This window comes from Hordeum vulgare, chromosome 2H (genome assembly GCF_904849725.1).
Source record: "Hordeum vulgare subsp. vulgare chromosome 2H, MorexV3_pseudomolecules_assembly, whole genome shotgun sequence".
Classification (NCBI taxonomy): Eukaryota; Viridiplantae; Streptophyta; class Magnoliopsida; order Poales; family Poaceae; genus Hordeum; species Hordeum vulgare.
Genome location: NC_058519.1, coordinates 500,057,732 through 500,084,693, shown reverse-complemented (window position 1 = coordinate 500,084,693; position 26,962 = coordinate 500,057,732).

Here is a 26,962-nt window from a genome sequence, read left to right as displayed (position 1 = left end):
ACTCAAAGAGGAAAACACCGAAGACCGGTGTACCAACCGAGTAAGGTAGACTAGGTCGATTGTATGTAACCCTAGGCCCCCCCGGTGACTATATAAACCGGGGGTCCTCGTCCATGTAGACACGTTAATTCACCTTGGGTTTAGTATACATGATCTCTAGGTAGACTCTATAATCATCATCCACATCAATATAATCAAGCAGGACATAGGGTTTAACCTCATCAAGAGGGTCCGAACGTTGGTAAACACTATTTTCCCCTCTTTCCTGCAACCATCGATCTAAGGTCCATAGTTCTGGACCCCCATACCCGAGATCTGCATGTTTGACACCGACACTTCCCGCTCCACCCTCCTATCCCGCCTCGCCCGTGCTCCTACCTAGAGGCCCTCATGGCCCATGAAGGTGACAACGACGAGTAGCGACCGAAGCGCCCCGCCCCGTCTGGCCCCACCTTTGCCCATCCCAAAGCCCTGGCCAACGACGGAGCCCACACGCTCTCGTGTGCCCTAGACCTATGTGAGGACCTCCCTTCGGCATCCCCCACCCCCGAGAGACCATGCCCGTGACCCTCGCCTCCCCCTTCTCGGGTCCCTTGGTGATGCCCGTCGGCTCGAGTCCAAACATCACTGGGCCGATGATTCGGAACGTGAATGAACCCTGCGTGAGGAGCTTGAAGCTCGCCCCCTCTTTCTTCGCGTGGGTCGGGAGGAGTCTGTGTCTGCTCGGCCTCCCAACGCTAGGGGGTCCGGCCCTCCCCCCCCCCCCCCCCCCCGAATTCGACTAGCGGTGTCGTTCCCAAGGTCTTGGCTACCCCTTTGAGCCGCATGACAATGATACTGACCGGTGGGACGCCGTGGTGAGGAGTCTTGGGATCCTCTTGATGCATCCCTTCCTTGATGGGACAACCCGCGGGCGGCTCCGAATGACCTTGAATGGTAGCATGAGGGGCCTAGAGAGACGTGTTATTCGCCCCCACGTCGCCCTCTAGGGGCCTCGGGTGCCCTAGTTCAACCCAAGAAGAAGAAGAAGAAGAAGAAGAAGAGCAAGAAGAAGAAGGCACCGGGGCGACCATAAACCTCTCCCTAGCAAGGATGCCCGAGGAGAAGGCTCCAACGGCTCCCACTGCCTGTGTCGGCTGCCCAGGACCCGCGAGGAACTGATGTGCATCAACTATGGCTATACATGCCACTTTTCCTCTGAGTGCAAGGTCCCCCTCATTGTCCCATGACTCTCGCTTTCCTAGGCTATGGGACGAAGGGGGCATCTTCTACTTCGTAGATGCGGAGATTGAGGAGGAGCCAGCCCACCCCCATCTCGCGACGGTCTCGCTCGCCCCCAATCACACCCTGTTGTCGTCCTTGATGATCACGTGTGACCTCATCTGGGCTGAGTTGACCACATACATCAGTGACTTTTAGGATACAACCTTCTCCTAGGAGGTGACTGAGACTGCCCCCTTGTCTTCTTAGTCCCCTTACCCTCCATCGAGCTTCTCCGTGTTTGCATTCACAACGTCATCAAGTGCCCCAACAACAAGTTCCTTGTCTCCATTCGTGAGGCCGCCGCAGAGCCCGACCCGATTCCTTCGCTCGCTCGGGTGTGGGTCCTTGTCTACGGTCTCCCCTGGGGTGGTAAGGCCACCCTCAATGCGGCAAGCTCGAGTACATCCTCAAGGCGATCTCTCAGCCGGTGGGCAAGTTTTTGTTTGTCGACCTCGCCTCATTGAAGGGAGAGGGGATGGCTTGCATCGAGATCATGTGCCTCGCCCCGACAAGGTGGATGGCTTGTCCCTGATCTTCTACGGCGCCACGAAGGGCAAGTGCCTCATGCTCGAACTTGAGCCTCATGAGCCCGAGGACATGCCGATGTCCGCCTCCCTCCCCCTGTGCTGCCTCGCTCTGATGACGGATAGGGTAGTGATGATGACCCGTATGAGAAGAGCTCTACTGAGGAGGTCAAGGGGGACGACCCCCTGCCTCGTCTGCCTGCCGGTGTAGCCTGGTTGCCGTCGCAGGGGCGTCCTCTAGGCCAGCTGGGGCTTCTACTGTCACGCTGTCGGTTGTGGGAACCCACGCGCTGGGCCATCTTGCTCCCGTGGCCATGTTCCCATGCGGTGACCTTGCTACCATGTCCTTTGAGTTTTGGGATGGACGTTCGCCCCCTGTCTTCCCCGCGCTCCCTATGGGTGATGTGCTACTCCCACTCGCGTGGGACCCCCCTTCCCAGACTTTGGAGATCCTGGCTCCGGAGCCCGCGACGCCCCAGCGCCCCCCCCCACCCACCCCCCGCCGTCGCGCCTCGATCTGGCCTTGGTGACCCCACCATATCTAGCTCCATGGAGCGTGTCATGTCCTCTGAGTCAAATGTTGCTCGGCAGAGTGCCAAGCTCATTCAGTCTTGGACTCTTCAGGACGACTGCGTTCCGACGATCCCAATGAAGGTTGTCATGTGGGCCGCTGCTCGCCGTTTTCCCCACGTATTCCCCCTGCTCCTTCTGTTCCTTCTTGCTCTGGTTCAAGGTTCATTGTTCTCGATTCAGTCCCGTTTGCGTAGTTGGGCAATGTGGCCGCCGATTGCGACATTGTGTTCCGAGGTGAGAAGGGTCCCCATATTGAATAGATCTCCACTATTTGCGTAAGGAGAAGCTACTATTTGCGCTAAGGAGAAGCTAGATGGGGCAATTGCATAGGCCCAAGCTCGTGTTGAGCAAGAGGCTACAAGTGTCCCGACCCCTATTGACCCTAGCCATAGCGAGGCCAGGGTTGGCATGGAGACTCATGTTGAGACTAGAGGGAGTAAAACCCTTCCATCCCCTCCTCCGATGAGGGTTCTGAAAGGCACGCCTCCCACGCGTCTCCACCCCACTAAGCACCAAATGGTGGTGCATGGGGTTAGTGCTGGGGCTCCTCCTCATTAGCCGTTGACTGCCGAGGCCTCCCATACGCGGGGGCGACATGGCCGTCCCAACAAGTGTGACACCTATCTCGCGATTGTTGAGAGGGCTAGTTCAACCCCACCAAAGGGGCCTAGGACTTCCCTGGATGTTCCAATATGAAGCTCCTCTGTTTGAACATCCATGGCTTAGGCCACCTCGGCCGAAGGCGCCTGCTTATTAAATATCTACGTCTGGAAGAGATTGACATCATCGGCCTTGAGGAAATGATTTGGCAAGATTCTCCGTTCTAGAGCTTCATGGACTCTCCCGACACTAGTTTGCCTCGCAGTAGCTGCCTTCGTCTGGGCAGTCTGGGGGCATTCTGCAGGAGGTCCGATAAGACTACTTCTTGGTCGGGGACTAGGACCGAGGAGATTTCTTCCTTAGTATGTCCGTCATGGATCGATGAGTTAACCTTAGCTGGGAGGTGATCATCGTCTAAGGACCGACGAACCATGGAAGGTCCATGGACTTTCTAGGCGAGCTTAAAAGCAAGCTTAAGCAGTGTACCACTTGATAGTAGTTGTAGGTGACCTCAACCTCATTAGGTGGGCTTCTAATAAGAGCTCCCCTAATCTTGACTGTTTACGCATGCGCTTATTTAACGACTGCATTGTGGACCTGGTCCTGTGGGAGGGAGCCCGTGTGGGGGCTAGGTACACATGGACAAACAAGTGGACCCTATCCGAAGTGTGATTGATAGGGTCTTTGTCTCGGTTCTCATGTTCCCATTATGCTCCCTCAAGGCGGTCATGCGGATTGGCTATGACCACCCCCTTGTTATTCTCTTCTAGGGATGATGCCCCCCTAGATCGTGTCGTTTTCACTTCAAGGCATTTTGGTTGTTGCAACCGGGCTTCGTGGAGTTGGTTAAGACCCGCTGGCCTGAGGATACGACCTCCCCACCCCGCGTCTTTTGTGGTGTAGACGTCTGGCATCATTGCTCTAAAATGACTAGGCAATTCATGCGGGACTAGGGGGCAACTTCGGTGCTGAACTTAGGGCCCATAAAGGGACTCTTGGACGAGATTGTTGATGGCCCTGTTCTTTCCCCAGACGACTAGATGATGCGCTACTCCCTTCAGGACTCGCTCATGAAGATCTTCAAGGGGGGGATTTGTTTTGGCAGCACCGCAGGGGCCAGAATTGGCTTCTCAAGGGCGATGCAAACACAACTTACTTCCAGGTGATCGTGAATGGGCGCCGTTGCAAGTGCGCCATCCCGTACCTATGGGACAGCGACTCCCTCCTCGGACATCCGGCGCCATTAGTTCCCATATTTACTCCTTCTATAAGGAGCTTTTTCGATTGAGCCACGTGGAGGTGTCTTGCTCCACAAGGACTTCTGGCCATCGAAGGTTAGAGTCATCGATGGCGATAATGCAGAGGTAACCCTCCCGTTCACGCCTAAGGAGATAGGGCAAGCCATTGCCTCCATGAAAGTCGGCTCTGTGTCAGGCTCAGACGCCCTTCCTATTGCATTCTTCCAGAAATTCTGGGAGATCTTGCGCTTGTCATCATGCCCGTGTTCCACGAGTTCTATATTGGGATACTTGACATGTCCCCGATAAGTTATGGTTTCATATCCCTCATCCCCAAAGTAGTTGGAGCGAGGATATCCGCCAATTTCGTCCTATCACTGTAATTAACATGCTGGAGTAGATATTTGCGAAGGTCTCTCCAACACGCTTGTCCCTTGTGGCGGAGCGGGTGGCTCACCCCTCCCAACCACGTTCCTCAAGGGACGGCGAATCCATGATGGGATCTTGGCCCTTCATGAAATTGTCCACGAGGTGGCCTCGCGCGGCCATAAGGGCATTTTCCTTAAATTGGAATTCTAGAAAGCTTATGACCGCGTGGACTGGTCCTTCTTGAGGTTGGTGATGCAACGAAGAGGTTTTGATGAACGGTGGTGCTCCTAGATTATATAATTAGTCATTTCTGGGAACACAGCTATCAATATCAATGGAGAAGTGGGACCATTTTAGGCCCTCTAGGGGAGTGAAGCAGGGAGACTTCATCTCATCTCTTCTCTTCAACCTAGTCGTTGAAGCCCTTGCTGGCATCTTAGATAAAGCTAAGCAGGTCAGCCACCTTAGAGGGGTGGTAAGTCACTTGATTCCTGGTGGTGGTGTCACCCACTTGCAGTATGTGTATGACACCATGATCATGGTTGAGGGATATGACTTGGACATAGTCAACTTTAAGTTCCTTCTGCTCTGCTTTGAAATCATGTCAGGGCTTAAGATTAACTTGAACAAAAGCAAGCTTGTGGTCTTTGGCTGCTCGGCGACCGAGCAACAAAGGATCGTGGATAAGATCAAATGCAGACTCACTTCCTTCCCCATATCCTATCTCAGGATGCCCATGTGTGACTCCAGGATCCTCGTGAGTGGCTATGATTCGCTTGTGGGATGAGTAGCATCCTGTGCGGAACCTTGGTCCAGATGGTTCACCTCGAAAGGAAGTATAACCGTTCTTATTGGCTTTAACCTTGCTAGCCTCCCGTATATGATGGGGATGTACATACTACCAGAGGGCGTACACGGCTCTATTGACAAGGAGCTGGCTAGATTTTTCTAGCATGCGGTTGATGGGCGCCCCAAATACCATACAGTTAAATGGGCAGATATCTGCTTGCCCAAGGACCGAGGTGTACTTGGCATCACGGCCTCCCGCCGCATGAACGTCACCCTCATGATGCGTTGGGTTTCGCAGATTTTGCGCGGCGATGGTGGGTTGTGGCTTCAGTTAATCGAGGCGAAATATTTGCAAGGCGAACCTCTCTTGGCTTGTTCTTGCTTTGCCTGGTCTCAGTTCTAGAGGTCTATGCAAGCCATTAAGGACGAGATCCTACTTGGTGCCTCCTTTCCGGTTATAAATGGAATTGGTACCCTGTTTTGGATTAAACCCTGGCTGGATGGCGAGTCTCTTTTGTTGGGGAACGTCACATGGGAAACAAAAAATTTCCTACGCGCACGAAGACCTATCATGGTGATGTCCATCTACGTGAGGGGATGTGTGATCTACGTACCCTTGTAGACCGTACATCAGAAGCGTTAGTGAACACGGTTGATGTAGTGGAACGTCCTCACGTCCCTCGATCCGCCCCGCGAACCGTCCCGCGATCAGTCCCACGATCTAGTGCCGAACGGACGGCACCTCCGCGTTCAGCACACGTACAGCTCGACGATGATCTCGGCCTTCTTGATCCAGCAAGAGAGACGGAGAGGTAGAAGAGTTCTCCGGCAGCGTGACGGCGCTCTGGAGGTTGGTGATGATCTTGTCTCAGCAGGGCTCCGCCCGAGCTCCGCAGAAACGCGATCTAGAGGAAAAACCGTGGAGGTATGTGGTCGGGCTGCCGTGGAAAAGTCGTCTCAAATCAGCCCTAAAACCTCCGTATATATAGGTGGGAGAGGGGGAGCCTTGCCTTGGGGCTCAAGGAGCCCCAAGGGGGTCGGCCGAGCCAAGGGGGGAAGGTCTCCCCCCCGAAACGAGTCCTACTTGGTTTGGTGGGTGGAGTCCTTCTTTCCTTTCCCACCTCCTCCTTTTTTTTCCTTTTCTCTTTGATTTTCTTCCTATGGCGCATAGGGCCTTCTTGGGCTGTCCCAACAGCCCACTAAGGGCTGGTGTGCCACCCCCAAGGCCTACGGGCTTCCCCGGGGTGGGTTGCGCCCCCCCCCCCCCCCCCCGCCCGGTGAACTCCCAGAACCTATTCGTCATTCCCGGTACATTCCCGGTAACTCCGAAAACCCTCCGGTAATCAAATGAGGTCATCCTATATATCAATCTTCGTTTCCGTACCATTCCGGAAACCCTCGCGACGTCCATGATCTCATCCGGGACTCCGAACAACATTCGGTAACCAACCATATAACTCAAATACGCATAAAACAACGTCGAACCTTAAGTGTGCAGACCCTGTGGGTTCGAGAACTATGTAGACATGACCCAAGAGACTTCTCGGTCAATATCCAATAGCGGGACCTGGATGCCCATATTGGATCCTACATATTCTACGAAGATCTTATCGTTTGAACCTCAGTGCCAAGGATTCATATAATCCCGTATGTCATTCCCTTTGTCCTCCGGTATGTTACTTGCCTGAGATTCGATCGTCAGTATCCGCATACCTATTTCAATCTCGTTTACCGGCAAGTCTCTTTACTCGTTCCGCAATACAAGATCCCGCAACTTACACTAAGTTACATTGCTTGCAAGGCTTGTGCGTGATGTTGTATTACCGAGTGGGCCCCGAGATACCTCTCCGTCACACGGAGTGACAAATCCCAGTCTTCATCCATACTAACTCAACGAAGACCTTCGGAGATACCTGTAGAGCATCTTTATAGTCACCCAGTTACGTTGCGACGTTTGATACACACAAAGTAGTCCTCCGGTGTTAGTGAGTTATATGATCTCATGGTCATAGGAACAAATACTTGACACGCAGAAAAACAGTAGCAACAAAATGACACGATCAACATGCTACGTCTATTAGTTTGGGTCTAGTCCATCACGTGATTCTCCTAATGACGTGATCCAGTTATCAAGCAACAACACCTTGTTCATAATCAGAAGACACTAACTATCTTTGATCAACTGGCTAGCCAACTAGAGGCTTGCTAGGGACAGTGTTTTGTCTATGTATCCACACATGTAAATGAGTCTTCATTCAATACAATTATAGCATGGATAATAAACGATTATCTTGATACAGGAATTATAATAATAACTATATTTATTATTGCCTCTAGGGCATAATTCCAACAGTCTCCCACTTGCACTAGAGTCAATAATCTAGCCCTCACATCATCATGCGAATTACATTGTAATAAATCTAACACTCATACAGTTCTGGTGTTGATCATGCTTTGCCCGTGGAAGAGTTTTAATCAGCGGGTCTGCTACATACAGATCCGTGTGCACTTTGCATATATTTACGTCCTCCCCTTCGACGTAGTCGCGGATGAGGTTGAAGCGTCGTTTGATGTGTCTGGACTTCTTGTGAAACCGGGGTTCCTTTGCTAAGGAAATGGCACCCGTGTTGTCACAGAACAAGGTTATTGGATTCAGTGCGCTTGGCACCACTCCAATATCCGTCATGAATTTCTTCATCCAGACACCCTCCTTAGCCGCCTCCGAGGCAGCCATGTACTCCGCTTCACATGTAGAATCTGCTACGACGCTTTGCTTGGAACTGCACCAGCTTACCGCACCCCCATTAAGAATAAATACGTATCCGGTTTGCGACTTAAAGTCGTCCGGATCTGTGTCAAAGCTTGCATCGACGTAACCTTTTACGGCGAGCTCTTCATCACCTCCATACATGAGAAACATCTCCTTAGTCCTTTTCAGGTACTTCAGGATATTCTTGACCGTTGTCTAGTGATCCACTCCTGGATTACTCTGGAACCTACCTGCCATACTTATGGCCAGGTAACGTCCGGTCTAGTGCACAGCATTGCATACATGATAGAACCTATGGCTGAAGCATAGGGGACGGTGCGCATATGCTCTCTATCCTCATCAGTTGCTGGGCACTGAGTCTTACTCAATCTCGTACCTTGTAAAACTGGCAAGAACCCTTTCTTGGACTGTTCCATTTTGAACCTCTTCAAAACTTTATCAAGGTATGTGCTTCGTGAAAGTCCTCTCAGGCGTTTTGATCTATCCCTATAGATCTTAATGCCTAGAATATAAGCAACTTCTCCTAGGTCCTTCATAGAGAAACTTTTATTCAAGTAATCCTTTATGCTCTCCAAAAACTCTACGTTGTTTCCAATTAGCAATATGTCATCCACATATAATATTAGAAATGCCACAGAGCTCCCACTCACTTTCTTGTAAATACAAGATTCTCCAACCACTTGTATAAACCCAAAAGCTTTGATCACCTCATCAAAGCGTTTGTTCCAACTCCGAGATGCTTGCACCAGTCCATAAATGGATCGCTGGAGCTTGCACACCTTGTTAGCATTCTTAGGATCGACAAAACCTTCGGGTTGCATCATATACAATTCTTCCTTAAGGAAACCGTTAAGGAACGCCATTTTGACATCCATCTGCCAGATTTCATAATCGAAAAATGCAGCTATTGCTAACATGATTCTGACGGACTTAAGCATCGCTACGGGTGAGAATGTCTCATCGTAGTCAACTCCTTGAACTTGTGAAAAACCCTTTGCCACAAGTCGAGCTTTATAAACGGTCACATTGCCGTCAGCGTCCGTCTTCCTCTTAAAGATCCATTTGTTCTGAATAGCCTTGCGGCCCTCACGCAGTACCTCCAAAGTCCACACTTTGTTCTCATACATGGATCCTATCTCGGACTTCATGGCTTCTAGCCATTTGTTGGAATCTGGGCCCACCATTGCTTCTTCATAATTTGCAGGTTCATTGTTGTCCAACAACATGATTGATAAGACGGGATTACCGTACCACTCTGGAGCAGCACGTGGTCTCGTCGACCTGCGTGGTTCGACAGAAACTTGAACTGGAGTTTCATGATCATTATCATTAACTTCCTCCTCAACCGGCGTCGCAACGACAGAGGTTTCCCCTTGCCCTGCGCCACCATCTAGAGGGATGAGAGGTTCGACAACCTCGTCAAGTTCTATCTTCCTCCCACTCAATTCTCTCGAGAGAAACTCCTTCTCGAGAAAAGCTCCGCTTTTAGCAACAAACACTTTGCCCTCGGATTTGAGATAGAAGGTGTACCCAACTGTCTCTTTTGGGTAACCTATGAAGACGCACTTTTCCGCTTTGGGTTCCAGCTTTTCAGGCTGAAGCTTTTTGACATAAGCATCACATCCCCAAACTTTAAGAAACTACAACTTTGGCCTTTTGCCATACCACAGTTCGTATGGTGTCGTCTCAACGGACTTTGATGGTGCCCTATTTAAAGTGAATGCAGCTGTTTCTAATGCATAACCCCAAAACGATAACGGCAAATCGGTAAGAGACATCATAGATCGCACCATCTCTAATAAAGTACGATTACGATATTCGGACACACCATTACGCTGTGGTGTTCCAGGCGGTGTCAACTGTGAAACAATTCCACATTGTCTTAAGTGAGCACCAAACTCGAAACTCAGATATTCACCCCCACGATCAGACCGTAGGAACTTGATCTTCTTGTTACGATGATTTTCAACTTCACTCTAAAATTGCTTGAACTTTTCAAATGTTTCAGACTTGTGCTTCATTAAGTAGACATAACCATATCTACTCAAATCGTCAGTGAAGGTGATAAAATAACGATATCCGCCGCGTGCCTCTACGCTCATCGAACCACACACATCGGTATGTATGATTTCCAACAAGTCACTTGGACGCTCCATTGTTCCGGACAACGGAGTTTTAGTCATCTTGCCCATGAGGCATGGTTCGCATGTGTCAAGTGAATCAAAGTCAAGTGACTCCAAAAGTCCATTGGCATGGAGTTTCTTCATGCGCTTTACACCAATATGACCTAAGCGGCAGTGCCACAAAAATATGGCGCTATCATTGTTAACTCTAACTCTTTTGGTCTCAATGTTATGTATGTGTGTATCGCTATCAAGATTCAATATGAACAATCCTCTCACATTGGGTGCATGACCATAAAAGATGTTACTCATAGAAATAGAACAACCATTATTCTCTGACTTAAAAGAGTAACCGTCTCGCAATAAACAAGATCCAGATATAATGTTCATGCTCAACGCAGGCACTAAATAACAATGATTCAAGTTCATAACTAATCCTGATGGTAACTGAAGTGAAACTGTGCCGACGGCGATTGCATCAACCTTGGAACTATTTCCTACGCGCATCGTCACTTCATCTTTCGCCAGCCTTCGTCTATTCCGCAGTTCCTGTTTCGAGTTGCAAATATGAGCAACAGAACCGGTATTGAATACCCAGGCACTACTACGAGAGTCGGTTAAGTACACATCAATAACATGTATATCAAATATACCTGATTTTTCTTTGGCCGCCTTCTTATCTGCCAGATACTTGGGGCAATTGCGCTTCCAGTGGCCCATACCCTTGCAATAGTAACACTCTGTTTCAGGCTTAGGTCCAGCTTTGGGTTTCTTCGTCGGATTGGCAACAGGCTTGCCGCTCTTCTTTGAATTACCCTTCTTGCCTTTGCCGTTTCTCTTGAAACTAGTGGTCTTATTCACCATCAACACTTCATGCTCTTTACGGAGTTCAGACTCTGCGACTTTCAGCATCGCAAACAACTCGTCGGGAGACTTGTTCATCCCTTGCATGTTGTAGTTCAACACAAAGCCTTTATAGCTTGGCGGCAGTGATTGAAGGATTCTGTCAGTGATAGCCTCTTGCGGGAGTTCAATCCCCAGCTCAGCTAGACGGTTTGAGTACCCAGACACTTTGAGCACATGTTCACTGACAGACGAGTTCTCCTCCATCTTGCAAGCATAGAGTTTATCGGAGGTCTCATACCTCTCGATCCGGGCGTTCTTCTGAAAGATAAACTTCAGCTCCTGGAACATCTCAAATGCTCCATGACGCTCAAAGCTACGTTGAAGTCCCGGTCAAAAAGTGGACTTAGACTATGTTCAAGATAATTAGAGTTTAACTTAATCAAATTATTCTATAAACTCCCACTCAAAAAGTACATCTCTCTAGTCATTTGAGTGGTTCATGATCCACTTACACTAGCTCAAGTCCGATCATCATGTGAGTTGAGCATACTTTCAGTGGTAAGCATCCCTATGCTAATCATATCATCTATATGATTCATGATCGACCTTTCAGTCTCATGTGTTCCGAGGCCATGTCTGCACATGCTAGGCTTGTCATGCTTAACCCGAGTGTTCCGCGTGCGTAACTGTTTTGCACCCGTTGTATGTGAACGTTGAGTCTATCACCCCCGATCATCACGTGGTGTCTCGAAACGACGAACTGTAGCAACGGTGCACAGTCGGGGAGAACACAATTTCGTCTTGAAATTTTAGTGAGAGATCACCTCATAATGCTACCGTCGTTCTAAGCAAAATAAGGTGCATAAAAGGATTAACATCACATGCAATTTATAAGTGACATGATATGGCCATCATCACGTGCTCCTTGATCTCCATCACCAAAGCACCGGCACGATCTTCTTGTCACCGGCGCCACACCATGATCTCCATCAACGTGTCGCCATGAGGGTTTTCGTGCTACTCATGCTATTACTACTAAAGCTACATCCTAGCAAAATAGTAAACGCATCTGCAAGCACAAACGTTAGTATAAAGACAACCCTATGGCTCCTGCCGGTTGCCGTACCATCGACGTGCAAGTCGATATTATCTATTACAACATGATCATCTCATACATCCAATATATCACATCACATCGTTGGCCATATCACATCACAAGCATACCCTGCAAAAACAAGTTAGACGTCCTCTAATTTTGTTGTTGCATGTTTTACGTGGTGACCATGGGTATCTAGTAGGATCGTATCTTACTTACGCAAACACCACAACGAAGATATATGAGTTGCTATTTAACCTCATCCAAGGACCTCCTCGGTCAAATCCGATTCAACTAAAGTTGGAGAAACTGACACTTGCCAGTCATCTTTGAGCAACGGGGTTACTCGTAGCGATGAAACCAGTCTCTCGTAAGCGTACGAGTAATGTCGGTCCAAGCCGCTTCAATCCAACAATACCGTGGAATCAAGAAAAGACTAAGGAGGGCAGCAAAACGCACATAACCGCTCACAAAAACTTTTGTGTTCTACTCGAGAAGACATCTACGCATGAACCTAGCTCTGATACCACTGTTGGGGAACGTCGCATGGGAAACAAAAAATTTCCTACGCGCACGAAGACCTATCATGGTGATGTCCATCTATGAGAGGGGATGTGTGATCTACGTACCCTTGTAGACCGTACAGCAGAAGCGTTAGTGAACGCGATTGATGTAGTGGAACATCCTCACGTCCCTCGATCCGCCCCGCGAACCGTCCCGCGATCAGTCCCACGATCTAGTGCCGAACGAACGGCACCTCCGCGTTCAGCACACGTACAGCTCGACGATGATCTCGGCCTTCTTGATCCAGCAAGAGAGGCGGAGAGGTAGAAGAGTTCTCCGGCAGCGTGACGGCGCTCCGGAGGTTGGTGATGATCTTGTCTCAGCAGGGCTCCGCCCGAGCTCCGCAGAAACGTGATCTAGAGGAAAAACCATGGAGGTATGTGGTCGGGCTGCCGTGGAAAAGTCGTCTCAAATCAGCCCTAAAACCTCCGTATATATAGGTGGGAGAGGGGGAGCCTTGCCTTGGGGCTCAAGGATCCCCAAGGGGGTCGGCCGAGCCAAGGGGGGAAGGTCCCCCCCCAAACCGAGTCCTACTTGGTTTGGTGGGTGGAGTCCTTCTTTCCTTTCCCACCTCCTCCTTTTTTTTCTCTTTCATTTTCTTCCTATGGCGCATAGGGCCTTCTTGGGCTGTCCCACCAGCCCACTAAGGGCTGGTGTGCCACCCCCAAGGCTTATGGGCTTCCCCGGGGTGGGTTGTCCCCCCCGGTGAACTCCCGGAACCCATTCGTCATTCCCGGTACATTCCCGGTAACTCCGAAAACCTCCCGGTAATCAAATGAGGTCATCCTATATATCAATCTTCGTTTCCGGACCATTCCGGAAACCTTCGTGACGTCCGTGATCTCATCCCGGACTCCGAACAACATTCGGTAACCAACCATATAACTCAAATACGCATAAAACAACGTCGAACCTTAAGTGTGCAGACCCTGCGGATTCAAGAACTATGTAGACATGACCCGAGAGACTCCTCGGTCAATATCCAATAGCGGGACCTGGATGCCCATATTGGATCCTACATATTCTACGAAGATCTTATCGTTTGAACCTTAGTGCCATGGATTCATATAATCCCGTATGTCATTCCCTTTGTCCTTCGGTATGTTACTTGCCCGAGATTCGATCGTCAGTATCCGCATACCTATTTCAATCTCGTTTACCGGCAAGTCTCTTTACTCGTTCGATAATACAAAATCCCGCAACTTACACTAAGTTACATTGCTTGCAAGGCTTGTGCGTGATGTTGTATTACCGAGTGGGCCCCGAGATACCTCTCCGTCACATGGAGTGACAAATCCCAGTCTTGATCCATACTAACTCAACGAACACCTTCGGAGATACCTGTAGAGCATCTTTATAGTCACCCAGTTACGTTGTGACGTTTGATACACACAAAGTATTCCTCCGGTGTTAGTGAGTTATATTATCTCATGGTCATAGGAACAAATACTTGACACGCAAAAAAACAGTAGCAACAAAATGACACGATCAACATGCTACGTCTATTAGTTTGGGTCTAGTCCATCACGTGATTCTCCTAATGACGTGATCCAGTTATCAAGCAACAACACCTTGTTCATAATCAGAAGACACTAACTATCTTTGATCAACTGGCTAGCCAACTAGAGGCTTGCTAGGGATAGTGTTTTGTCTATGTATCCACACATGTAAATGAGTCTTCATTCAATACAATTATAGCATGGATAATAAACGTTATCTTGATACAGGAATTATAATAATAACTATATTTATTATTGCCTCTAGGGCATAATTCCAACAGTCTCCCACTTGCGCTAGAGTCAATAATCTAGCCCTCACATCATCATGCGAATTACATTGTAATAAATCTAACACCCATACAGTTCTGGTGTTGTTCATGCTTTGCCCGTGGAAGAGGTTTAATCAGCGGGTCTGCTACATACAGATCCGTGTGCACTTTGCATATATTTACGTCCTCCCCTTCGACGTAGTCGCGGATGAGGTTCAAGCGTCGTTTGATGTGTCTGGTCTTCTTGTGAAACCGTGGTTCCTTTGCTAAGGCAATGGCACCCGTGTTGTCACAGAACAAGGTTATTGGATTCAGTGCGCTTGGCACCACTCCAAGATCCGTCATGAACTGCTTCATCCAGACACCCTCCTTAGCCGCCTCCGAGGCAGCCATGTACTCCGCTTCACATGTAGAATCTGCTACGACGCTTTGCTTGGAACTGCACCAGCTTACTGCACCCCCATTAAGAATAAATACGTATCCGGTTTGCGACTTAGAGTCGTCCGGATCTGTGTCAAAGCTTGCATCGACGTAACCTTTTACGGCGAGCTCTTCATCACCTCCATACATGAGAAACATCTCCTTAGTCCTTTTCAGGTACTTCAGGATATTCTTGACCGCTGTCCAGTGATCCACTCCTGGATTACTCTGGAACCTACCTGCCATACTTATGGCCAGGTAACGTCCGGTCTAGTGCACAGCATTGCATACATGATAGAACCTATGGCTGAAGCATAGGGGACGGTGCGCATATGCTCTCTATCCTCATCAGTTGCTGGGCACTGAGTCTTACTCAATCTCGTACCTTGTAAAACTGGCAAGAACCCTTTCTTGGACTGTTCCATTTTGAACCTCTTCAAAACTTTATCAAGGTATGTGCTTTGTGAAAGTCCTCTCAGGCGTTTTGATCTATCCCTATAGATCTTAATGCCTAGAATATAAGCAACTTCTCCTAGGTTCTTCATAGAGAAACTTTTATTCAAGTAATCCTTTATGCTCTCCAAAAACTCTACGTTGTTTCCAATTAGCAATATGTCATCCACATATAATATTAGAAATGCCACAGAGCTCCCACTCACTTTCTTGTAAATACAAGATTCTCCAACCACTTGTATAAACCCAAAAGCTTTGATCACCTCATCAAAGCGTTTGTTCCAACTCCGAGATGCTTGCACCAGTCCATAAATGGATCGCTGGAGCTTGCACACCTTGTTAGCATTCTTAGGATCGACAAAACCTTCGGGTTGCATCATATACAATTCTTCCTTAAGGAAACCGTTAAGGAACGCCATTTTGACATCCATCTGCCAGATTTCATAATCGAAAAATGCAGCTATTGCTAACATGATTCTGACGGACTTAAGCATCGCTACGGGTGAGAATGTCTCATCGTAGTCAACTCCTTGAACTTGTGAAAAACCCTTTGCCACAAGTCGAGCTTTATAAACGGTCACATTGCCGTCAGCGTCCGTCTTCCTCTTAAAGATCCATTTGTTCTGAATAGCCTTGCGGCCCTCACGCAGTACCTCCAAAGTCCACACTTTGTTCTCATACATGGATCCTATCTCGGACTTCATGGCTTCTAGCCATTTGTTGGAATATGGGCCCACCATTGCTTCTTCATAATTTGCAGGTTCATTGTTGTCCAACAACATGATTGATAAGACGGGATTACCGTACCACTCTGGAGCAGCACGTGGTCTCGTCGACCTGCGTGGTTCGACAGAAACTTGAACTGGAGTTTCATGATCATTATCATTAACTTCCTCCTCAACCGGCGTCGCAACGACAGAGGTTTCCCCTTGCCCTGCGCCACCATCTAGAGGGATGAGAGGTTCGACAACCTCGTCAAGTTCTATCTTCCTCCCACTCAATTCTCTCGAGAGAAACTCCTTCTCGAGAAAAGCTCCGCTTTTAGCAACAAACACTTTGCCCTCGGATTTGAGATAGAAGGTGTACCCAACTGTCTCTTTTGGGTAACCTATGAAGACGCACTTTTCCGCTTTGGGTTCCAGCTTTTCAGGCTGAAGCTTTTTGACATAAGCATCACATCCCCAAACTTTAAGAAACTACAACTTTGGCCTTTTGCCATACCACAGTTCGTATGGTGTCGTCTCAACGGACTTTGATGGTGCCCTATTTAAAGTGAATGCAGCTGTTTCTAATGCATAACCCCAAAACGATAACGGCAAATCGGTAAGAGACATCATAGATCGCACCATCTCTAATAAAGTACGATTACGATATTCGGACACACCATTACGCTGTGGTGTTCCAGGCGGTGTCAACTGTGAAACAATTCCACATTGTCTTAAGTGAGCACCAAACTCGAAACTCAGATATTCACCCCCACGATCAGACCGTAGGAACTTGATCTTCTTGTTACGATGATTTTCAACTTCACTCTAAAATTGCTTGAACTTTTCAAATGTTTCAGACTTGTGCTTCATTAAGTAGACATAACCATATCTACTCAAATCGTCAGTGAAGGTGATAAAATAACGATATCCGCCGCGTGCCTCTACGCTCATCGAACCACACACATCGGTATGTATGATTTCCAACAAGTCACTTGGACGCTCCATTGTTCCGGACAACGGAGTTTTAGTCATCTTGCCCATGAGGCATGGTTCGCATGTGTCAAGTGAATCAAAGTCAAGTGACTCCAAAAGTCCATTGGCATGGAGTTTCTTCATGCGCTTTACACCAATATGACCTAAGCGGCAGTGCCACAAAAATATGGCGCTATCATTGTTAACTCTAACTCTTTTGGTCTCAATGTTATGTATGTGTGTATCGCTATCAAGATTCAATATGAACAATCCTCTCACATTGGGTGCATGACCATAAAAGATGTTACTCATAGAAATAGAACAACCATTATTCTCTGACTTAAAAGAGTAACCGTCTCGCAATAAACAAGATCCAGATATAATGTTCATGCTCAACGCAGGCACTAAATAACAATGATTCAAGTTCATAACTAATCCTGATGGTAACTGAAGTGAAACTGTGCCGACGGCGATTGCATCAACCTTGGAACTATTTCCTACGCGCATCGTCACTTCATCTTTCGCCAGCCTTCGTCTATTCCGCAGTTCCTGTTTCGAGTTGCAAATATGAGCAACAGAACCGGTATTGAATACCCAGGCACTACTACGAGAGCCGGTTAAGTACACATCAATAACATGTATATCAAATATACCTGATTTTTCTTTGGCCGCCTTCTTATCTGCCAGATACTTGGGGCAATTGCGCTTCCAGTGGCCCATACCCTTGCAATAGTAACACTCTGTTTCAGGCTTAGGTCCAGCTTTGGGTTTCTTCGTCGGATTGGCAACAGGCTTGCCGCTCTTCTTTGAATTACCCTTCTTGCCTTTGCCGTTTCTCTTGAAACTAGTGGTCTTATTCACCATCAACACTTCATGCTCTTTACGGAGTTCAGACTCTGCGACTTTCAGCATCGCAAACAACTCGTCGGGAGACTTGTTCATCCCTTGCATGTTGTAGTTCAACACAAAGCCTTTATAGCTTGGCGGCAGTGATTGAAGGATTCTGTCAGTGATAGCCTCTTGCGGGAGTTCAATCCCCAGCTCAGCTAGACGGTTTGAGTACCCAGACACTTTGAGCACATGTTCACTGACAGACGAGTTCTCCTCCATCTTGCAAGCATAGAGTTTATCGGAGGTCTCATACCTCTCGATCCGGGCGTTCTTCTGAAAGATAAACTTCAGCTCCTGGAACATCTCAAATGCTCCATGACGCTCAAAGCTACGTTGAAGTCCCGGTCAAAAAGTGGACTTAGACTATGTTCAAGATAATTAGAGTTTAACTTAATCAAATTATTCTATAAACTCCCACTCAAAAAGTACATCTCTCTAGTCATTTGAGTGGTTCATGATCCACTTACACTAGCTCAAGTCCGATCATCATGTGAGTTGAGCATACTTTCAGTGGTAAGCATCCCTATGCTAATCATATCATCTATATGATTCATGATCGACCTTTCAGTCTCATGTGTTCCGAGGCCATGTCTGCACATGCTAGGCTTGTCATGCTTAACCCGAGTGTTCCGCGTGCGCAACTGTTTTGCACCCGTTGTATGTGAACGTTGAGTCTATCACCCCCGATCATCACGTGGTGTCTCGAAACGACGAACTGTAGCAACGGTGCACAGTCGGGGAGAACACAATTTCGTCTTGAAATTTTAGTGAGAGATCACCTCATAATGCTACCGTCGTTCTAAGCAAAATAAGGTGCATAAAAGGATTAACATCACATGCAATTTATAAGTGACATGATATGGCCATCATCACGTGCTCCTTGATCTCCATCACCAAAGCACCGGCACGATCTTCTTGTCACCGGCGCCACACCATGATCTCCATCAACGTGTCGCCATGAGGGTTGTCGTGCTACTCATGCTATTACTACTAAAGCTACATCCTAGCAAAATAGTAAACGCATCTGCAAGCACAAACGTTAGTATAAAGACAACCCTATGGCTCCTGCCGGTTGCCGTACCATCGACGTGCAAGTCGATATTATCTATTACAACATGATCATCTCATACATCCAATATATCACATCACATCGTTGGCCATATCACATCACAAGCATACCCTGCAAAAACAAGTTAGACGTCCTCTAATTTTGTTGTTGCATGTTTTACGTGGTGACCATGGGTATCTAGTAGGATCGTATCTTACTTACGCAATCACCACAATGGAGATATATGAGTTGCTATTTAACCTCATCCAAGGACCTCCTCGGTCAAATCCGATTCAACTAAAGTTGGAGAAACTGACACTTGCCAGTCATCTTTGAGCAACGGGGTTACTCGTAGCGATGAAACCAGTCTCTCGTAAGCGTACGAGTAATGTCGGTCCAAGCCGCTTCAATCCAACAATACCGTGGAATCAAGAAAAGACTAAGGAGGGCAGCAAAACGCACATAACCGCTCACAAAAACTTTTGTGTTCTACTCGAGAAGACATCTACGCATGAACCTAGCTCTGATACCACTATTGGGGAACGTCGCATGGGAAACAAAAAATTTCCTACGCGCACGAAGACCTATCATGGTGATGTCCATCTATGAGAGGGGATGTGTGATCTACGTACCCGTGTAGACCGTACAGCAGAAGCGTTAGTGAACGCGATTGATGTAGTGGAACGTCCTCACGTCCCTCGATCCGCCCCGCGAACCGTCCCGCGATCAGTCCCACGATCTAGTGCCGAACGGACGGCACCTCCGCGTTCAACACACGTACAGCTCGACGATGATCTCGGCCTTCTTGATCCAGCAAGAGAGACGGAGAGGTAGAAGAGTTCTCCGGCAGCGTGACGGCGCTCCGGAGGTTGGTGATGATCTTGTCTCAGCAGGGCTCCGCCCGAGCTCCGCAGAAACGCGATCTAGGGGAAAAACTATGGAGATATGTGGTCGGGCAACCGTGAGAAAGTCGTCTCAAATCTGCCCTAAAAGCTCCATATATATAGGAGGAGGGAGGGGGACCTTGCCTTGGGGTCCAAGGGACCCTCAAGGGGTCGGCCGAGCCAAGGGGGAGAGGACTCCCCCCCCAAACCGAGTTGGACTTGGTTTGGTGGGAGGAGTCCCCCTCCCTTCCCACTTCCTCCCTCTTTTTTTTCTTTTCCTTTGATTTCCTTTTCTTGGCGCATAGGCCCCCTTGGGGCTGTCCCACCAGCCCACTAAGGAAAAACCGTGGAGGTATGTGGTCGGGCTGCCGTGGAAAAGTCGTCTCAAATCAGCCCTAAAACCTCCGTATATATAGGTGGGAGAGGGGGAGCCTTGCCTTGGGGCTCAAGGATCCCTAAGGGGGTCGGCCGAGCCAAGGGGGGAAGGTCCCCCCCCCCCCAAACCGAGTCCTACTTGGTTTGGTGGGTGGAGTCCTTCTTTCCTTTCCCACCTCCTCCTTTTTTTTCTCTTTGATTTTCTTCCTATGGCGCATAGGGCCTTCTTGGGCTGTCCCACCAGCCCACTAAGGGCTGGTGTGCCACCCCCAAGGCCTATGGGCTTCCCCGGGGTGGGTTGCCCCCCCGGTGAACTCCCAGAACCCATTCGGCATTCCTGGTACATTCCCGGTAACTCCGAAAACCTCCCGGTAATCAAATGAGGTCATCCTATATATCAATCTTCGTTTCCGGACCATTCCGGAAACCCTCGTGACGTCCGTGATCTCATCCGGGACTCCGAACAACATTCGGTAACCAACCATATAACTCAAATACGCATAAAACAACGTCGAACCTTAAGTGTGCAGACCCTGCGGATTCGAGAACTATGTAGACATGACCCGAGAGACTCCTCGGTCAATATCCAATAGCGGGACCTGGATGCCCATATTGGATCCTACATATTCTACGAAGATCTTATCGTTTGAACCTCAGTGCCAAGGATTCATATAATCCCGTATGTCATTCCCTTTGTCCTTTGGTATGTTACTTGCCCGAGATTCGATCGTCAGTATCCGCATACCTATTTCAATCTCGTTTACCGGCAAGTCTCTTTACTCGTTCCATAATACAAGATCCCGCAACTTACACTAAGTTACATTGCTTGCAAGGCTTGTGCGTGATGTTGTATTACCGAGTAGGCCCCGAGATACCTCTCCGTCACATGGAGTGACAAATCCCAGTCTTGATCCATACTAACTCAACGAACACCTTCGGAGATACCTGTAGAGCATCTTTATAGTCACCCAGTTACGTTGTGACGTTTGATACACACAAAGTATTCCTCCGGTGTTAGTGAGTTATATTATCTCATGGTCATAGGAACAAATACTTGACACGCAAAAAAACAGTAGCAACAAAATGACACGAGCAACATGCTACGTCTATTAGTTTGGGTCTAGTCCATCACGTGATTCTCCTAATGACGTGATCCAGTTATCAAGCAACAACACCTTGTTCATAATCAGAAGACACTAACTATCTTTGATCAACTGGCTAGCCAACTAGAGGCTTGCTAGGGACAGTGTTTTGTCTATGTATCCACACATGTAAATGAGTCTTCATTCAATACAATTATAGCATGGATAATAAACGTTATCTTGATACATGAATTATAATAATAACAATATTTATTATTGCCTCTAGGGCATAATTCCAACAGCTTTGTGCTTGGTTTCCTAGATTGTTTGCCATCTGCCAGAACCCTCATTTGCTGGTCCTTGAGGCTGGTTTGGATGGACAATGGAACATCGTATTCCATCGTTCCTTCGGGCCAGATGAGGTTCATGGTTGGGAAAGCTTGTGGGAAGTGGTCCCTCGAGCGCTCTCCCAATTGCATGACACCATTTCCTAGAGTATCTCTTCTTCAGGAGACTTCTCCATTAGCTCTGCGTACCACGCACTCTGCCGCTAGCCGGTCATTCAGTGGCTTTCCCCATTATGGAAGGCGTCATTGCCCCTCAAGATAAAGATTTTTGTTTGACGGCTCTTACGTGACCGCTTGCCCTCTCGGACGGAGGTTCTTAAACGGTACGGACCGTGCAATGGTCTTCGCCCTTTGGGTAATGTCCTGGACACGGGAACCGACATTTTGTTCTCCTTCACCGTAGCCGAAGCTCATTGGAGCATTGTCCGTGAGGCCCTTAGAACGAATTGGGAGGCCTGGGATCTTGTAGAATTCCTGCAATTGAGGGCCACCCAGGTGGGCCGTAATCGCCGCTTGTTCTTGCTTATCTTTGCGGCGATGTCGTGAACACTTTGGACGACTCGTAGTAAAATGGCGACTAAGCGGATCTTACCGCGGCAAGCTTCTGACTCGTTCTTCAATTTTTTTGTATTCTTGCAGCACTGGCACCCGTTCGCCAAACAACGGGACCACGATCGTCTTGGAGTTCTCAAGGACGCCCTACTAGCTATCGCACGCCGGCTCGCAACTCGTACGACAGCTTCTTAGTTTGCCATTTGGTGACCTCCATGTTTTTTTTGGATGTGATTGTGCTATGGCTCTAGCCTTCTTACTTGCTTCATTTAATGTTACTCGGCGTGAAAGCCTAGTTTAAGAGTGAATTGGCTACGGGGCATTTGAATACTACCTCCGTCACAGTTTATAAGGCACGCACGTGTACCTAGATCGTCAATTTGACTTATATAAAATCTATTGTTTAATATAAAAATTATATCATTAAAATAAGACATCTAAAGTTTAGTGATATATTTTTTGTAATATATGATTATCATTAAGTTGATCAAATTGACGATCTAGATACACATGCCGGACTTATAAACTAAAATGGAGGGAGTACATTTTCTGTTTATCAAGCACCAGATCCTATGGCTGCTATAGCACTGCGACTTTGGCTTGATAGGTTGGAGAAGTGATACCCCGACTGCAGTGGTAGCTTTAAACTAGTTCAACTCAGTCAGATGCGCATTAACTGGGGTATATTCCTACACGTTAGCCACTTATCCGTATCCTAGTTCGCAGGGCATAGCATGCTTCATCTAGATCGATCTACTGGCCTAGATGGTTGCAAGGTCATTTTGTAGCCGTTCCTGCGTTCTTAGCCAAATCTAAACCGACCAGAAGGTTCTTCCATTATCCCAAATGTAGCCAAACCTAATATGTCGAGTAGAAAATCATATCGATTGAACAATCTCGTACGGACGCCACAAATAGTCCTGGCTCTGTATACACGACTCTTGTCTCTAGTTCTTGTCCTCTTGCTTTACCTGGAAAGTCGTAGCGCACACAAGTCTTTCTTCTTCTTTCTTTTTTGCGGGAAAAGGTCTTTCTTCTTCTTTTTCAACTTCAACATCAAGTTTGGAGCCCACGCACGCGCACACATGCAAACCATTGACTTGCTCATGGAGAGATTCCGAGTAACACCGCCGCGTACGTAACTCTCTGGTTGTCCTTTCCAAGAAAGTTCAGCATGTCCCATAGGAGCATCTACAGTGATTAGCAGCAGCATCTCCCGGCGCAATCAGTTTTCTTAGGCTCCAAGTCTACACAGGATAGTTTTTTCTATGTGCAAAATATAGTGAGATCGCTCCACGGGAAAAAAAACCAGCTCTGCTGCTTAAGCTAGATATCACGAGAGCGTTTGACAACGTTTCATGGGAATACTTGCTAGAGGTGTTGCAAGAGCTCGGTTTCCCGGTGCGCTCGTGAGACTGGATGGCACTGCTATTTAATACGGCCTCATCGTCAGTCATGCTAAATGGCACGGTGGGCCGCCCGTTCAGCCACCAAAGGGGATTACGGCAGGGGGACTCGCTATCGCCACTCCTCTTCATCATCGCCATCGACACCCTTCATCGGCTGCTGGAGAAGGCAACGGAGATGCACCTGCTAGCCCCGCTGTCGGGCAGGGACATCTCTCTCCGGCTTAGCCTCTATGCGGACGACACGGTCATCTTTGCCAACCCGGATAAAACAGAGATAGAAGCCCGGATGGATATTCTCTGGAGTTTTGGACACGCGTGAGGACTACACATCAATCCGGCAAAATCCACCGCCTCCGCTGGGACGAGATCAACCTGCAAGAGACCCTGGCTAACTTCGGCGGTGAAGTCAAGGGCTTCTCGTTGAAGTACCTAGGACTGCCGATCATTCTGTCCAGGTTGCGCCTAGTTCACATCCAGTTTATTTTGGATAGAATTAGGGCTATATTAGCAGGATGGAAGGGGGAGCTGCTGAACATCGCCAGCAGGCGCGTCCTGGTTCGCAGCGTCCTCACCGCGCTACCAACTTTTGCACTTTCAGTGCTAAGGGCGCCCAAGAAATTCTTCGACGAGGTAGACAAGGCTAGGCGACGATTCCTTTGGGCACAAGAGGAGGAAACAAGTGGAGGGAAATGCAAAGTTAATTGGTCGGTAGTATGCTCCCCAGTGGATAACGGGGGACTGGGAATCCTAGATTTGAACCGTTTCAGTAGAGCACTAAGGCTGTGTTGGCTATGGCTCTCCTGGACAAGCCCAGACAGACCATGGCATGGCATGACACTACCGTGTGACGAAGCCGATAGGGCACTTTTTAGTGCTTCCACGACTGTCATCCTTGGCAACGGCGCAACGACATCCTTTTAGCACTGCTCATGGACGAGCACCGGAAACCTAAAGACGACATTCTCAACTCTCTTTAGGCACTCCAGGAGGAAGAATAGATCAGTACAAGATGCGCTAGACAACAACACCTGGATAGCAGACCTCGCCCATGGTGACACAATGCAGCTCTAGGAGGAGGCGATTAGGCTACATAGATGGATCCAAGATAGGGACCTTCACTTGCAAGAAGGGACTAGAGACACAGTTAAGTGGAAACTACAAGCATCACGAAAGTATATAGCAAGCTCTGCATACAAGGCTCAGTTCGAGGGATTCCTAAAATCTGATTACAAAAAGATGATATGGATAACCTGGGCACCTGCATGTTTGAAGATATTTACCTGGCTGATGCTTAAGAACAGACTATGGTGCAATGATCGTCTACAACGCAGGGGCTGACCTAATGGATATTTTTGCGAGTTATGTCTTCGGAATCTAGAATCATCGATGCACTTGTTGTGGTAATGCCCGATGTCACTCGAGGTATGGACACACGCTGAATCGCACCTCGGATGTGCCTCACTGCACCCAAGCGCTTGGGAGGAGAAGATAAAATCATCAGATATTGTAGCTAGGATGGTCACCAAATCCATGCCGGAGCACATAAAGGCCATCAAGACAATGATCATCTTGATTTTGTCTGAGATTTGGAAGGAGAGAAATGAATGCACCTTTAGGAATAAGCACGCAGGGTTACAAAATATGAAGAACGCAATCACCAGAACCATCGACTTTTGGAGACAAGCAGGAGCGGCGTTCTTGGAGCACCCTTTCTGGGATCCACCGTGAATTGTTACCCTGTGTAATTTCCTTTTCGGTTTATGTTTCCTTTTATCCTTGATCCTCAGATCGCTTCCACATTTGTTTCCCCACTTTGCTACCTGCTTTTGATCAATATATGCCAACCAAAAGTTGGGTCTTTAAAAAAAACAGTCATGGTAGTGAAATCCGGGTCTACGAAAACGTTCGGACACGTCTACAAACGATAAACGATGGATCTTAAAGTTTGCCATTTGCAATCATAAAATCCTATTTTAATATTAAATACGTATAAACATATAAACGTTAATTATTTAGTCAAACATGGTTCAGTGCACATAAATACAAATTGTTTGTACTACAAAAAGCTTTTCAATGTGGATGTAACATCCATGTTGAGCAGGCGGGTTTGGGGTTTGGTCTCACCTCGCCACGCATGGAGCGATGCAATCAGCTTAGATAGTCATGTAATCCAAAAGTGGTAAGATTCTCTCTCACTATGAGTAGGTTATCGATGCATCCTTTATTAAGGGTATAAACTGTCACTATTAACCTTCTTTGTTCATAGTGATAATTCATATCCTTCACAAAGCGAGCATTGATAGCCTAACTATTTTTAAGTTCAATTAGTCTGGACTTCTTTCTTGGAATTCGACAAATCAAAAAACACTTTTTGAATCATTTCATCAAACTACATCGGTCCATACCGCTCATCCGACGAACCACCGAAATCCATCGTTCTGCCTATGAAACAGTCATCGAAAAAACTGGTTGGACAATGTATCGAACCCATAGATGGCAAGGTGTGGTTTGAGAGTTACCAAACATACAACAAGGCCACTTGGGCCGACGACAATGTCCGCAACGGCGATCATGTATGGAAGGAATGTTTTGTCGGTGCTGGTGGAGCAAGGATGCCGGTGGAGCTAGGAGACGGCCACAACGAGGGAGGGAGAAAAGAGTAGAGGAGAGGAGCAAGTGAAATCGAGTAAGTCGGAGGGGGTGGTGGTACAATTTCTGCTCGGGTCGGGCTGTCACGCCCGACTTGGTTAATGTGCCCGGGTCGCCCTATATCCAACCCAGATTTGGGCGGTATACGAGAGGTGCAAGTTAGCCTCGACGTTTGACGCTAATTTGCAGCATCTGTTTAGGTCGCTTTTTTGACCAGACAGTGAGTGAGTCATCCGCCCCATCGTTTCAGGGGGTTTGATAGCTTCTATAACCGGACTTGGCAAATCCGGCTCAAGCACGTCCACTGGCACTCATCGGGCACACCTCAAGTTCCTCTCTGTGCATCTGAACTTTTCATACATGAAATCTTAAAACCATGCAAATAAAACATCTACATATTACATAGATCAACTAAATCCGCCTCCGACTACTCTTTGTCGTTAGAGATGTCCACTATCTTCGTTCCCGGTTCCGGGTACATTAGGGACAAACGCAACTCCGTCTCCTTCTACTGCTCCGGAGCTAGCGCCGCCTTCACGTCAGCCTCCGCCTCCGCGTTGAGTTGAGCGAAAACCGCACGGATCATCGCCCGGTCCTGCTGGATGAACAACCAATTGGTCTCCACATGGGCTTCATCCTGGATGGACTCG